Source organism: Pelophylax lessonae, assembly GCF_965119305.1.
Source record: "Pelophylax lessonae genome assembly, chromosome: 5".
Taxonomy (NCBI): Eukaryota; Metazoa; Chordata; class Amphibia; order Anura; family Ranidae; genus Pelophylax; species Pelophylax lessonae.
In genome coordinates, this window is record NC_138772.1 from 5,068,261 (window position 1) to 5,084,949 (window position 16,689).

Sequence of the window (16,689 nt, forward strand, 5' to 3'; positions counted from 1 at the left end):
TGTTTGATATGAAAACATACTCTCCGTGGGGAATGAACGTTGACTGGGATGTTAACTGTCATATCAACAACAGCTAAAAATAATCTCTTTTACCCTTGATCTTTTTTACCCTTGGTCTGTGATGGATTTTAATATTTTAATATAGCATATTGTGCATATTATGGTGTTTAGAGAATGTGGGCCACCTTTTATGCTTCTATGTATTTGCATATTTTAAATGTTATTGTTTGTCTTAATATTACACATATTGTCAGCATTTTTATCATGTGTAACTTTCGGTTTTATTACCGATCGTTTTTATTTATTTATTTTAAATGCCTGTCAGTTCCACTCTATGGCGACTTTGGAGATATGGGCAGGGTATTTCCTATCATTTCCTGTCCGCCTGGTTTAGACAATGCAATAGATGGAGAGCATGGGGTGACAGCTTCCTGTTGCATCACTTCCTTTAGCTCGATCAGGATATTACAGAGCGTGGAACATAAGAGATGAACAATTCCTGTTGTGTCACTTCCGGGCGCCAGCTCATTTAAATGCGTGCTCACACCGCTATACCACGCCTCTGAAGATGTCATAGATGTTTGACGATACTCGTAAGGTGGACGTATCGGAGCTGAGCACGCTACATAGTGCGGTATGATCCATTGATGCTGTTATATGATGTCTACTATGTAAGTGCATTACTTTTTAATACATTTATGTGCCTTGATGTACTTCACGATTGGTTGCCCCTCTGTCTTTTTTCTGAGCCTGCATGTGAAAGACACTTCTACACAATAACATTTAAAATATGCAAATACATAGAAGCATAAAAGGTGGCCCACATTCTCTAAACACCATAATATGCACAATGTGCTATATTAAAATATTAAAATCAATCACAGACCAAGGGTAAAAAAGATCAAGGGTAAAAGAGATTATTTTTAGCTGTTGTTGATATGACAGTTAACATCCCAGTCAACGTTCATTCCCCACGGAGAGTATGTTTTCATATCAAATATCCAGCGGGTCACAAGCCTGGAGATCTCCCGCCTCTCCAGTGGGGAATGAACCTGTCAATTCCCCAAATTTTGGTGCCAGTTCTTCCCATGATGTTTAGCATAGTGCTTAGAAACACTATGCTTAGGGAAACCCCTTCTAATATTCCCTAAGTGCTCATTTACACGAACCGCTAAAGTTCTGACAGTGCGGCCTATGTGTTGTAGGCCGCACGGGCATTCCAGCAAATAGACAACGTTAGTGGTAGAGCAACCAATAAAGGATTTAATCTGAAAACTTTTTGAAGTGGCAGTAGATTGAAAATCGCATATTTTCCTTCCAGGTAGGACATTGACCTGACATACTGCACACTTTCGGCATGGGAAAAAGCCATTCAGGTTTTGGAAAAAGGAAACACGATTGGGTTTATCCAAAATGTTAGGGGGCAATTTGTAAGCGCAAGGGAGGAACACCCCTAAAGACGACAAAAGGGGCCTCAGGTAAGCGGGGACCCAACACCACATCATTCCTAAGGACACCCCAATGCCTTCTAAAAATGCGCTTAACATCCTGATATTGCCTCGAAAAAGTAGTAGTGAAGGAAAAACCAAACGTATCCGAATCTATGGGGACCTTTTCCTTAACCTCCAATAAAGATAATCTGTCACGTTGGCCGATATCATGGATAATAGAGTCCAAGGTGGATGCATTATACCCCTTATCCACCAATCTGTTCTTCAACATATGTGCTTGTTTCAAATAGTCCTCACTTTCAGTACAGTTTCGGCGTATCCTTAAAAACTGGCTCTTGGGGACCGAACCTAGCCAGGAGGGGTGATGGCAACTACTCTGATTAATAAAGCCATTGGGATCAGTACTTTTAAAATAGGCATTGGTAATAATGGAGCCTTCCTTGATCTCTATCTTAAGATCTAGGAAGTTAATACTCTGGTTACTGGCCTCATGTTGTAATATTTAATATATCATTTAAATGCATGCTCACACCGCTATACCACGCCTCTGAAGATGTCATAGATGTTTGACGATACGCGTAAGGCGGACGTATCGGAGCTGAGCACGCTACATACCGCAGTTTTATCCATTGATGCTGTTATATGATGTCTACTATGTAAGTGCATTACTTTTTAATACATTTATGTGCCTTGATGTATTTCACGATTGGTTGCCCCTCTGTCTTTTTTCTGAGCCTGCATGTGAAAGACACTTCTGTGGGGTCCTGTGAAGGCATTGTAAGTTGTGAATTGTGAAGTCCCTGCTGAGGAATGTGAGGAATGTGACTAGGAACCATCATTTACGCCGAGCGCTGTTTGCTCTTATGCCTGTTTGACCACTCTATGACAGGAGGAGGGTCAAAAGTTCCGGTAAGAGGCTACGGGTGTCAGCACAGGGTGTAACTCATCTCTCTCACTACTCACTGGTGATTGGCTGATTGGATCGGGTCCTTTCTCTCTACCTGCAGTTCTACTCCATTATATTGACATGAGTCACAGGGCTGAAAATAAAGACTTGTATTGGGCAGCACATTGGCTTGCTGGTTAGCATTTTTACCATAGGCGGAGCTTCGGGGGTTACAATGTCAGCCCGCCCATGCTCCAGGGGGCTGGAACAGCCTCTATATTACATTAAGTTTTGCACTGGGGGTTGGCAACCCATTAATTGCGGGCAGGTGACAGGTAGATTGTGTCCCCTCCTTGCTGAGCCCGGTATCCTGGACAGGGGGGGGGGGTAACATTCACAGGAACCAATCCCCTTTCTTTCTGCAGCAGCTGAAAGCCAGCTTCTCCTCCTCTCCCTCCTGGCAGCATAGTAAGCTGAGTTTACTATGCTTCAGTTTAGGAATGATCATGAAGCCTCTGTACAGAGCTATTCCTGTCCATTCATTCTGTGCAGCTGAGGCTGCAGCGATCGCTGTTGAGGATTGTGTCCTTTGTGTCCTCAAAAGTGAGACATCAGGAGTCTGTTTAGACCCCTAAAATTTTGCCAAACCCCCCAACAGAGCTCCTAAAAAAATAAAATAAAAAAGTAATTAAAAAAACAATGAAAATAAAAAACGTCTGACCTTATCCTCTGCCCTACACACCGTCCGCTGCCCTACTGACACCAACCTTTGTCCTACTCACACCGTCCGCTGCCCTACTGACGCCACCCACTGCCCTACTGTCACCAACCTCTGTCCTAGTCACACCGTCCGCTGCCCTACTGACACCGCCCACTGCCCTACTGACACTGTCCAGTGCCCTACTGACACCATCCACTGCTCTACTGACACCGTCCACTGCCCTACTGACACCATCCACTGCCCTACTGACACCGTCCACTGCTCTACTGACACCGCCCACTGCCCTACTGACACCAATCTCTGTCCTACTCACACCGTCCGCTGCCCTACTGACACCATCCACTGCCCTACTGACACCGTCCACTGCTCTACTGACACCACCCACTGCCCTACTGACACCAACCTCTGTCCTACTCACACCGTCCGCTGCCCTACTGACACCACCCACTGCCCTACTGTCACCAACCTCTGTCCTACTCACACCGTCCACTGCCCTACTGACACCGTCCACTGCCCTACTGACACCGTCCACTGCCCTACTGACACCATCCACTGCCCTACTGACACCACCCACTGCTCTACTGACACCATCCACTGCTCTACTGACACAGACCTCTGCCCTTTTGACACGACACCGTCCACTGCCCTACTGACACCGTCCACTGCCCTACTGACACCGTCCACTGCCCAACTGACACCATCTACTGCCCTACTGACACCACCCACTGCTCTACTGACACCGTCCGCTGCCCTACTGACACCATCCACTGCTCTACTGACACAGACCTCTGCCCTCTTGACACATCCACTGTCCTGCTGACACCAACTTCTGCCCTACTCACTGTCAAGGTCTTACCTTGCCCTCCTGTTGGCAGCCATCTTGGACATTTGCAGACTGCTGCCCCCTATAGACTCTGATTGCATCATCACTTGTCTGCTGCCTTGGCGTCGCACAGTGATAATGTTGCACACCTGACTGTATCTATCACCTGATGAGTTGCAGTCCTTGCCCTTGCATTTGTGATCCAAGGTGCATCTCTGCTAGCAGTCTTTATTTATTGGTAGTCAAGGGCTGACTGGCAACATTCGGCCCAGGGGCCAAGTACAAACCAGAGGCCCATGGTGCAGCGACTCCGCCCCCCTCCCACTCTCCCTCTTCCCGGCCTCCTCCTGACCCCCCATTCCAGGCTGAAGCTCCACTCCAGGTACTCTCTACTCACCAGCCGAATCTGGGTTCCTGACCTGGCCAGCAGGGGATGGTTTGGGGGAGCTTGGACAGCTCAGTCGGGGCTGCCTGGGGGAGGAGAGTCTCCAGTGGGGCATGGAACTGGCCTCTGCTCAGACACAGTTTGCACCATCCATGCTGGGGGGGGGGAAGGGAGGTCTGTGCTCTGTCCTTGTCTTCATCCCGCACTCAGTAGGTCAGCAGCGGGAACTTTTCACCTGGAATCCTTTAGGCATGCCTGTGGCAGAAGCGGTGCAGCCTTTTTTATGGGGCATCAGAGCAGCCCGGGGGGCAGTTTCCCCCCTGCCCCCTGGTCCAGTCCTCCCCTGTTGGTAGTATATGCATATATTTTAGGATTTAATTTACTGGTCAGCGCTATCACACATTTATCATTTATACACATGTTGTATATCGTCACGCATGCCGTGGTGAGATCAAAACGCCTCTGTCCATTATTCACTGAAACTCTAAACTGATGACCCATTGGGGGCTTTTAAAACGTCTCCGTTGGGTACCGAAGTATGTCACCATTTCACAGGCGTGCGCAGTTGTCAGTTAACCACTTCTAGACCGGAAGGATTTGCCCCCCTTAATGACCAGGCCATTTTTTAATTGATTCAGCACTGCATTACTTTAACGGACAATTGCGCAGTCATGCGACGCTGTACCCAAATAAAATTGATGTCCTTTTTTTCCTACAAACAGAGCTTTCTTTTGGTGGTATTTGATCACCTGTGCGGTTTTATTTTTTTGCGCTGAAAACAAAAAAAGAGCGACAATTCTAAAAAAAAAAAAAAATATTTTTCACATTGTGCTATATAACATTCCCCATAAAAAATTTTTTTTAAAAACTACATTTTTTAACATTTTAGGCCAATTTGTTGTCTGCTACATATTTTTGGTATAAAAAAAAAAGGCAATAAGTGTATTTTGATTACGGGAAAGATTTATGTCATTTTTATTGTTTTTTTTTTTTTCACTAGTAATGGCGTCGATCTGCGATTTTTAGCAGGACTGCGACATCGCGGCGGACAGATCGGACCCCTAACTGACATTTTTGACACTTTTGGGGGGAGTAGTGACATTACTACAGTAATCAGTGCTAAAAATATGCACTGTCACTGTACTAATGACCCTGGCAGGGAAGGGGTTAACACTGTGGGTGATCAAGGGGTTAAATGTGAGTCTAGGGGCGTGTTTCTAACTGTGGGGGGGGGCGTGGCTTGTGAAATGATCATAGAGACCTGTGTTTCTATATAGAAGGATCACAGGCGCTCTTTGATCTTTCCAGGGAGAAGAATGGTCAGCTGTGTTTACAACATCCGACCGTCCTTCTCTCTCAGCAGGGAGCGATCGCGGATGTCAGGGGACAATCGGAACCGCCTGCCCTGTGCATCAGAGTCCACGCTGCCGAGTGGGGGCGGGTGCGCGCCGCCGGTGGCGCGTCCTCATCCCCTAGCTGTGGCTGCGCGACGGACGTATACCTACAGCGGTTCGCGCAAGACCAGCCTGCTGCAGTATTTCTGCGGCGGGTGTTCCGAAAGCGGTTAAATTAACGCAGTGCTGAATCGCCAAACAATGGCCTGGTCATTAAGGGGGGAAATCCTTCCGGTCCTTAAGTGGTTACGTTTTTTTTTCGGGAGGGTAAATCAGGGCAATTGTCTCAACCAATAAAAAGAAAATGATCAAACAAAAATTTCAAAAGAAAAAACTGTTCTGCAAAAACTTTCATTAAAAAAAATCCTAAAAACCCTCAATTAAAAAACAAAAACCCTCAATTAAAAAAAAAAAAAGAAATCCTAAAAACCCTCAATTAAAAAAAAACCCTCAAAAAAAAATCCTAAAAACCCTCAAATAAAAAAAAAAAGAAATCCTAAAAACCCTCAATTAAAAAAAAAAGAAATCCTAAAAACCCTCAATTAAAAAAAAACCCTCAAAAAAAATCCTAAAAACCCTCAATTAAATAAAAAACCCTCAATTAAAAAAAAAAAAGAAATCCTAAAAACCCTCAATTAAAAAAAAAACCCTCAATTAAAAAAAAATCCTAAAAACCCTCAATTAAAAAAAAAAAAAAAAAAATCCTAAAAACCCTCAATTAAAAAAAAAAAGAAATCCTAAAAACCCTCAATTAAAAAAAAAAGAAATCCTAAAAACCCTCAATTAAAAAAAAAAAACCCTCAAAAAAAATCCTAAAAACCCTCAATTAAAAAAAAAAAAAGAAATCCTAAAAACCCTCAATTAAAAAAAAAAAAACAAAACAAAACAAAAAAAACCCTCAATTATCGGGTATTGTAGTGCTGGAGGGGACAGAGATCGTATAAAGCGTGAAATGTTGTCCTCGTCGCAGGAAAGGGCATCCATCTTGCATTATTAATGTGCGTCCTTTTAAAATCAGAAAGCTTTGGTAAAACGGAGGGGAAGATGAATTTTGTTATTTATGCAGGACACAAACAGAGGACAAAGCTGTAACATTTCATGCTAATGGTCCCTTTCTAAGAGGCGATCATCGCCTCCTCTGATTGTCTATTCGCCGCACACTTTGGTGAGCGTTTTTTGGCCGTGTTTTTTTTTTCTCTCATTGATCTTCATCTCACCTCTAGAACGCACCGACCTTGCACGTGCCGGCTCTGCAAACAGGTGCAATAATTCAGCAGAAGCCGCATCACTTTACAGCTCCCACAAGTCTCCAGCCACTTCATAAAGTGAATTAACACCGGCCGGGGGTCCCGGAGGCAGAGGCGAGGATTCTCATGTCCCCCCGGAACCATCACCGGCTGTCACTTATCCCGGCACATCCAGCTACTCACTCCTCTGATTTTTTATATACAACTCGCTCAGGGTCAGGATTGCCAACCTACCAGATTTAAATTTACTGACACGACACCCAAAATTTACTGGCACAGAAAAGCTTTTACTGGCATTTCCAAAAGGTACAAAGTTACAGTTTTAACTGCAAATTTTAGAATTTAGGCTACAAAAAATATGCAATCAGCAATGTGATTTAAGGTAAGTATTAAGGCAAAAAACGTATTTCTTATTTTATTTTATAGTAAGTAGCTGAGGGATAGGAAATTAGAATGGGCGCACACTCACGTGAAATTGACTCTCACAGTGACACTGACAGCAGTGTGCAGCAACACGGACCACGGACACGCCCCCTCCTGAGTCACACTGACAGCAGTGTGCAACAGTACAGACCACGGACACGCCGCCTCCTGAGTCACACTGACAGCAGTGTGCAACAGTACAGACCACGGACACGCCCCCTCCTGAGTCACAGTGACAGCAGTGTGCAGCAGCACAGATCACCGACACGCCCCCTCCTGAGTCACAGTGACAGCAGTGTGCAGCAGTACAGATCACAGACACGCCCCTTCCTGAATCAAAGTGACAGCAGTGTGCGGCAGCACGGACCACAGACATGCCCCCTCCTGAGTCACAGTGACAGCAGTGTGCAGCAGCACAGACCACTGACACGCCCCCTCCTGAGTCACAGTGACAGCAGTGTGCAGCAGCACAGACCACTGACACGCCCCCTCCTGAGTCACAGTGACAGCAGTGTGCAGCAGCACAGACCACAGACAAACGCCCTCCTGAGTCACAGTGAGAGTCTCTCTCTAAGTCAGGTGGACCCTTTGGTCCTTTAGTCTTGCCTTGCTCCCATCCCGCAGACAACACACAAGCCTCTGGCTGCTCTGCTCGGCTCCCTTGCACAGTGACATCACATGACATGCTCAAGTGCCGCCTCTGCCCGACCTGTCCTTTACCGGCGATGCCCGAACACACTGTAGCAGGCACTTAGATGGTCATATTATTTTTTTACTGGCAACCTAATTCTTTCACTGGCCTTTACTGACAGGAGCAAATAGCCCGTTTTTTTACTGGCTGTCAGTAAAAATACTGACGGTTGGAAAAATGCTCCGGGGTCAGGATTGGAGGTTAGTAGCTATAGCAGTAGAGTGGCTCCCACCGACCAACAGAATTAGGGTTGCTATCTGTCTGGAAATATCCCTGGACAGTCATGTGTCCACTGCTCTACTGACACCATCCACTGCTCTACTGACACCATCCACTGCTCTACTGACACCGTCCACTGCCCTACTGACACTGTCCACTGCCCTACTGACACCATCCACTGCTCTACTGACACCAACTTCTGCTCTACTGATACCATCCACTGCCTTACTGACACTGTCCACTGCTCTACTGACACCGTCCACTGCCCTACTGACACTGTCCACTGCTCTACTGACACCATCCACTGCCTTACTGACACTATCCACTGCTCTACTGACACCGTCCACTGCCCTACTGACACCATCCACTGCTCTACTGACACTGTCCACTGCCCTACTGACACTGTCCACTGCCCTACTGACACTGTCCATTGCTCTACTGACACCATCCACTGCTCTACTGACACCATCCGCTGCTCTACTGACACTGTCCACTGCTCTACTGACACTGTCCACTGCTCTACTGACACCGTCCACTGCCCTACTGACACCGTCCACTGCCCTACTGACACCGTCCACTGCTCTACTGACACTGTCCACTGCTCTACTAACACTGTCCACTGCTCTACTGACACCATCCGCTGCGCTACTGACACCAACCACTCCCTACTGACACCGTCCACTGCTCTACTAACACCGTCCACTGCCCTACTGACACCATCCACTGCCCTACTGACACCATCCACTGTTCTACTGACACCGTTCACTGCCCTACTGACACCATCCACTGCCCTACTGACACCATCCACTGCCCTACTGACACCGTCCACTGCCCTACTCACAGCATCCGCTGCCCTATTGACAGCATCCGCTGCCCTACTGACATCGTCCACTGCTCTACTGACACAGTCCACTGCCCTACTGACACCATCCACTGCTCTACTGACACTGTCCACTGCCCTACTGACACCATCCACTGCTCTACTGACACCATCCACTGCCCTACTGACACCGTCCACTGCTCTACTGACACCATCCGCTGCTCTACTGACACCAACCACTCCCTACTGACACCGTCCACTGCTCTACTGACACTGTCCACTGCTCTACTGACACTGTCCACTGCCCTACTGACACCGTCCACTGCTCTACTAACACTGTCCACTGCCCTACTGACACCGCCCATCGGTAACGTGTGGTAGTTGAGATACGGACGGCCACAGGTAGGCAAAGAAGCAAGTTATCTGCTGGAGAGAGCACACTTTTCTGGCAAGCAGCAAGTGCAAAGACATGGCTTAAATAGGAAGTTTATAGGAGGTGCAAAGAGTTCAAGGTTCATCAGAAACAAGAGACAAGGCAAGATATACCGAAGGATCAGAAAGGGAGCTGTCCAGCATTTCAGGTGGCTCAGCAAGAAGAGCCACTGCTGGACACAGCGGAGGTCGTGGGTTCAGATCATTAGTCCTGACGCTCGTACAGATCTGTTTAACAAAGCCTGCACTTTAATCCATTTAAAATCCTGATTGGACCTTAAGCCCAGATGAAGGAGTGGTTTGAACCCGCCAAAATGCATTGGATATTTTGTGTCATCCTAGTGTGGACTCATTTTTTTTTTAAAGATTTTGGCACTCTTCTTAGACTAGATATACATGGATTCTCAAGTATGGGACCCCTTTCCCTAAGGAGGAGCCATTGTGTTATGGAGGAGCCATTGTTCCATGTGATAATGTGACTTACCAGAATATTGGTATCCAGTGCCCCATTTATACTCATGTTTAGAACACCTATGATAATTCTAACTCTAATTTTATCTATAATGCTAGCCCTTTGTTTTTAAATAAAGCTTTTTTCAGTGGTACTTACCTCTCAATATTCAGCACAGGGTGGTAAAAAATTATCAAGTATATATAAAGAGCGCTACCCTATTACCCTATATGGTATGAGTGTTGAATATAATCGCAGAATGCATGCATTGCGATTCAGACATTTGCGATTCTGCATCAATGCTGAGAGTCGGCCGAATCGATCGCCGATGATGTCATCCAACGCTCCATGCAGTGTTCTGCCTCTCCTGGAGAAACAAAGAGGCAGAGCCTGCCTGAGACTAAAGCCCCCTCCCCTTCCAGATGGACACTGCAGCAGAAAGTGAGCCGATGAGCTGACAGCCAGTAGAGTGAAGGGGGAGGAGCTTGAGGAGACCCCACATCAGCAGAAGCATCACTGGAGGCACCGGAAGAGAGGCAGAGGTACACTAAGCATGGAGGATGGGGAATCGACTGACACTAAAAGCAAGCAAGCGAGTGCCAGTGTCACTGATCCCATCCCTCCACCACCCCTCTGTCTGATCCCATCTCTCCACCACCATCCCTCTGTCTGATCTCATCTCTCTACCACCATCCCTCTGCCTGTTCCCATCTCTCCACCGCCATCCCTCTGCCTGATCCCATCTGTGCCATCCCCATCCCTTTGCCTGATCCCATTCTTCCACCACCATCCCTCTGCCTGATCCCATTCCTCCCACCACCATCCCTCTGCCTGATCCCATTCCTCCCCCACCATCCCTCTGCCTGATCCCATCTGTCCATCACCATCCCTCTGGCTGATCCCATCTCTCCACCACCATCCCTCTGCCCAATCCCATTCCTCCACCACCATCCCTCTGCCCAATCCCATTCCTCCACCACCATCCCTCTGCCCAATCCCATTCCTCCACCACCATCCCTCTGCCCGATCCCATTCCTCCACCACCATCACTCTGCCCGATCCCATTCCTCCACCACCATCCCTCTGCCCAATCCCATTTCTCCACAACCATCTCTCTGCCCAATCCCATTCCTCCACCACCATCCCTCTGCTCTATACTATTCCTCCACCACCATCCCTCTGCTCTATACTATTCCTCCACTACCATCCCTCTCCCTGATCCTATTCCTCCACCACAATCTTTCTGCATGTTCTCATCTCTCCACCACCATTCCTCTGCTTGATCCTATTCCTCCACCACCACCTCTCTGCCGTATCCCATTCCTCCACCATCATCCATCTGCCTGATCCCATTCCTCCACCACCATCCCTCTGCCTGATCCCATCTCTCCATCACCAAACCTCTGCCTGATCTCATCTCTCCCACCACCATCCCTCTGCCTGTTCCCATCTCTCCCACCACCATCCCTCTGCCTGATCTCATTCCTCCACCACCATCCCTCTGCCTGATCCCATCTCTCCATCACCATCCCTCTGCCTGTTCCCATCTCTCCCACCACCATCCCTCTGCCTGTTCCCATCTCTCCCACCACCATCCCTCTGCCTGATCTCATTCCTCCACCACCATCCCTCTGCCTGATCCCATCTGTCCATCACCATCCCTCTGCCTGTTCCCATCTCTCCATCACCAAACCTCTGCCTGTTCCCATCTCTCCCACCACCATCCCTCAGCCTGATCCCATCTCTCCCACCACTATCCCAACAGGCTGATCTCATCCCTCTACCACCATCCCTCTGCCTGATCCCATCTCTTCCACCACTATTCCTCAGCCTGATCCCATCCCTCCACCACCATCCCTCTGTCTGATCCCGCCTGTCCGTTTTCATTCGAACTGATCCTTTCACGGACACGATCGGATCAGATAGCAGTGGGTGTCAGCGGACATGTCACCTCTGACATCCGCTGCTCCATAAGGGTGCATGGAGCATCCGATCAGGTCCACTTGAAAAACTGACGGGCGGACCTGATCGGAAAGCCCATTTGAAAGGGGTCCTATGTGTTAACTATGTTTGAACAGGAAGTCTCTGTACAGAACTATTCCTGTCCATTCATTCTATCCAGCTGAGGCTATAGAGAAAGGGACTGATGAATCTGTTCTCTGTCTCAAAAGAGAGACACCAGGAGTCTGTTCAGACCCCTGATATTTCACCAAAGCCCCCCAAAGGGAGTCCTAAAAAATACAAAATAAAATTGTAAACAAATAAAAAAAATGATAAAAAATAGAAAGTAAATAAAAAAACTACTTACACCAATGGCGGAAAGGGTCACAAAGGTCGCACTTGCGACTGTGCTTAAGCGTTCCACCATAGTAGGGGGACCCCGAGACGGCAAAAAGGTGGCCCGCTGTAAGACTGTAATAAAGGGTCCCACGATGGGAGTAAAGACCCTCGGGATCAGTGGGAAAGGCCCTGATCGGCGGCCCCTTCATGATTTCTTGCACCGGGGCCCTGAAGGTTCTAGTTACGCCTCTGACCCAACCTATATTCTTAGGTTTTGCACTTAGTGTTTCCATAGTGGAAAATGTTTTTTCCAGGGCTGGTTTGCTGTTCCAGCACCCAACCCTCCTCTTTTTTACAGCACGAGCTTGGGAGCAGCCATGGCGGAGATAGGACTTATTTAACGCTAGAGAATATGGCTCATGCGAATTGTGTTCCCATCGCCTTTCTGTGCGCTTACTTACCATTGCTATCATGAACTCTCCTACTGGCGCAGTGCCAGCAATTCACCGCCGGTCCTGGCCCCTGGCCTTCAATCCATCTACATCACGGAGACTATCTGCTATCTTCTGACCGCGTTGTCTCCCACTGACAGCTCCCAATGGTGACGAGTTAGTGAAAGGGGATCAGGATGATTCACGGCAGCTTTGCTAGAAATTGTAAAGGCAAAGGTCGTTCAATGTGATACACCGTACGTGAGCGAGACCCAACCCGAGAGATGCCATTTTTTTTTCCACTTGAAAACGTGGACCGGGGCCAAGATCAGCTGTAAACAGCAGCTAATTGGTGCAATTAATTCAGCAGCTCCGAGACGTTCTGTTAGAACAGCATGGCTCCTGTCAGGCTTTTAGGACGGGGAAGAACTTTCCATATGAATATTATTACAGATGCAATTAATCTTATTTAATCTTTTCATTTTTGTTTTTGTTTTTTTAATAGTTTTTTCGATATGTGTCATTGTCCTAATGACCTTGTTTCTTTGTATATTCTTCTAATTGTATATAAACATGAGGCAGCTATTCTTTGCTCATTATATAGTCAGTGTGTGCTGTGTTTCCTGGCTGGTAGTGTAGCACAGCGACTGAACTGCCCCCCCTAGTGGGGACAACGGCAGTCTATAAAAATTCTGAAGATGTCTGAAGTTCTGGTGCAGGGACAAAGGCCACTCATGCTCAGTAATGGGATGGATTTTTTTTCTTTATTGAAAAAACTTTTGCCACACACGGCTGCTACGGATAATGCCTTTTTTTGAAGGCTCCACAGGTCCAGGGCCAGCTTACCGAATGGGCACACTGGGCAGTTGCCGGGGGGCCCTACTTTCCCAGAGGGCCCCACCTGCCCAGCGACCCAGCCCCAGCCAAGCATTAGTCCCGATTCCTGTGTGCATCCCGCCGCCGAACTTAGCAGGTGGCAAGTACCTATCGGCCCTGCGCTGCTGTCAGGCCACTTGGGCCGTGGAGGGGGAGCCCACAACTGCAGGAATGCCGATCTGCCTCCATGGGAACAGGCACACTCAGGACAGTCAAGTCTGACTCCCGTCCGTGTGTGTGGTCACCGGACTGAGCCGCTGAACTTGACTTGGAAGCTGTCATTAGCCTGTCACTGCTGTAACAATAAATATCGCCTTATCGATAATTTGCATTTTTATTCTCGTGGGTGATTGTGTAGGCGGGGCCTCAGTGCACTGCATTGCCCAGGGGCCCTTTAATGCTCTTAAAATGGCACTGCACAGGTCCTCTTCCTCCTCCTCTGTCCTTGGCGGAGGGCGGGTTCTGGATGCTGCAGAGAGCGGTGGCTGCAGTGGTGTATTTTGGTTTTGTGCTGCCCTAGGCAAGACTAAATTTGACCTCCCCTCCCCCTCCTAAGTAAATTTGCCCCACTCCTTCCTTTTTAACGGATGTGACTCCCTCCAGAATTTAAGGACTACAAGTCCCAGCATGAACCCCTGGGATCTCATGAGAGGAGGGGGTGGGTGAGGGAGGGAGAGAGAGAGAGGGGGTGAGTGAGGGAGGGAGAGGGGGGGTGAGAGAGAGAGAGGGGGGGGTGAGTGAGAGAGAGAGAGAGAGGGGGTGAGTGAGGGAGGGAGAGGGGGGTGAGAGAGAAGGGGGGTGAGAGAGAGAGAGGGGGGGTGAGAGAGGGGGGATGAGAGAGAGAGAGGGGGGATGAGAGAGAGAGGGGGATGAGAGAGAGAGGGGGAATGAGAGAGAGAGGGGGGATGAGAGAGAGAGGGGGGATGAGAAAGTGAGGAGGGGGGTGAGAGAGGCAGCTCTAGCAACCAGTGGCCAATGGAGTCTCAGGTGGAGGGGGGCGGCTTTTTTGCTGCCCCCCCCCCCCCCCCTGCAAAGTGCTGCCCTAGGCTAGGGCCTTGTCGGCCTAGGCCAAAATACAGCACTGGGTGGCTGTTGAACTGTTGAGATGCTACCCCCTGCAGAATTCTTCTATGAGCCCATGGAAGCTGAACAACGTAACCCCTTGGGGGTGGGCCCTTGGAACCCTGGGCTTATAGAAAGTGGTTTGAATGAAGCTGGGCACCATCTAGTGGTGAAAATGACTCACTGCAAGGGACAGCAATGGAGATAGGATATGTATTACAGACAGATTTTTTGTTTTATTATTTTAACTTTGTCTAGGACTATGTTTTGTACATTAACCCCTTGCCACTGGCCCTTTTACTGGCTGTTGGGGGGCAGAGGTGGCTTCCCAACCACATGATCACTGTGACTTGCTGATCAGAAGCCCACTTGGTCAGTGTGCTGGGAGCGTGCCGTAGGCGTGCTGTCAACAGAGAGCTTTTAGCACACTGTGAGCTTCTCAAAATGTGAATTAGAAGTTACAGAATAAAAATACAGCCCATCTAATTTCCAGGCTGGAGGACATTCAACATCACTTAGATCTATCGTCAGAAGACTAGCTGGAGGAGGGTTGCCTGTAGGCCTGGCACAGTGGGCAATTTCCAATATGGCCACGCCATTTGGGCTTACTCGTATTGGAGGCGAACGTGCAAATTCACCATAGCACACAAGAGTGCGCACTCAATGCACGACCGATCCTGGTGCCCTCTGGCCTTTAAAAGAGTAAGTGTTGCACATGGACATTGCTGACTGGTCTTCAGCTTCCTGTTCCCTTGTTTTGCTTATGTTTCTGATTACCCATTACCGACCCAGTTTGCCCTTGTATACCTCTAACCTCTCTCCCGACTCTGACCTCGGCTTGTCCCGGATCTGCTCTTGTCTCCTGTCCTGTGTATGACCTTGGCTTGCTTGCCCACGTCTCTGATCTCCTTTCTGCTGACCACTGGCTCACTGACCTTTGCAACCATCCCAGACTACGCCTTCTGCTTTGCCCTGCCTGCTGAGATCCCCCTTGGTGCCTACCTGCTGTACCTACCTGCAGTGCTCCAGATTGCAGTACCTACCTGCTGTATTCAGCCTGCTGTACCTACCTGCAGTGCTCCAGATTGCAGTACCTACCTGCTGTATCCAGGCTGCTGCACTTACCACTGCAACCTGCTGTGTGCAGCCCGCACAACCATCAGCTCCCCTGGGTCCTACTGCTCACCACATCTGGTATTCGCATGCAGAGAGATCTCCACACCTGCATCTCTCATCTGCAGCACAGCTGGCAATCCCTGCTTCTCTGGGCTAGGCGTTCCTTGTTTCCACCTTCAGGGAAACCGAACACTCAGCTGCAAGGAGATCGCTCTCAGCATTTTGGCTTCAGGACCATATACGTGACACATTTCCTCCCCAGCCGGACTGCCCCTGGCTCGCCCCTTACATTCATTGGATTTCAGTTCTTGCAATCATGACGGCTCAGCATTACATAACCATAACATCCACCCATCAGGGCATTTTGATTTTTTCCTAACTCCTCACCATACTGTTTAATTTTTTGCTGTGAAAGTGCAGCCAGCAAGGGGGGAGGAGTCACACTGTTGACTCACTTGTAGGTGTAAATGTCAGCTTGAGCTTTAGAGCTCTGTAAACAACAGCAATGCTTCAGTTCCAATGCAATTGCAATCTGTCCTCTGTACCTAGTTCCACTTCCGAGCAAATTGTTACATTGTTATCATGGATAAAGACTTTCCTGAAAGTGTGATCTTTGATGCCGGGCGGAATCAGCGATGGACAACGATACAATAAATCCCATCATCCCATCTATGGTATAATAACACAGTGATTCCGATTGCCTCACTACCATACAAGCACACTATTTACAGGCAGTGCAGCAATTTCTTTCTGATGTCTTTATAACAAATCCCCTCCATTATCCGATTACCATCTCCCAGGATGAGAATTTTTGTCTGTGAGCCGAATACAGAGAACAGTTTTTGTTTTCACTCCTGCGTCTGGCAGGACCAGTTATCACGCTCTGGATTTCCTAAACAATGCTGACACGTCTCGTTATGTGCGTCTGATGTGGAAAAATACACAGCCGCAGGGAAGAGACAAGAGAAGCAGACGGGTTTA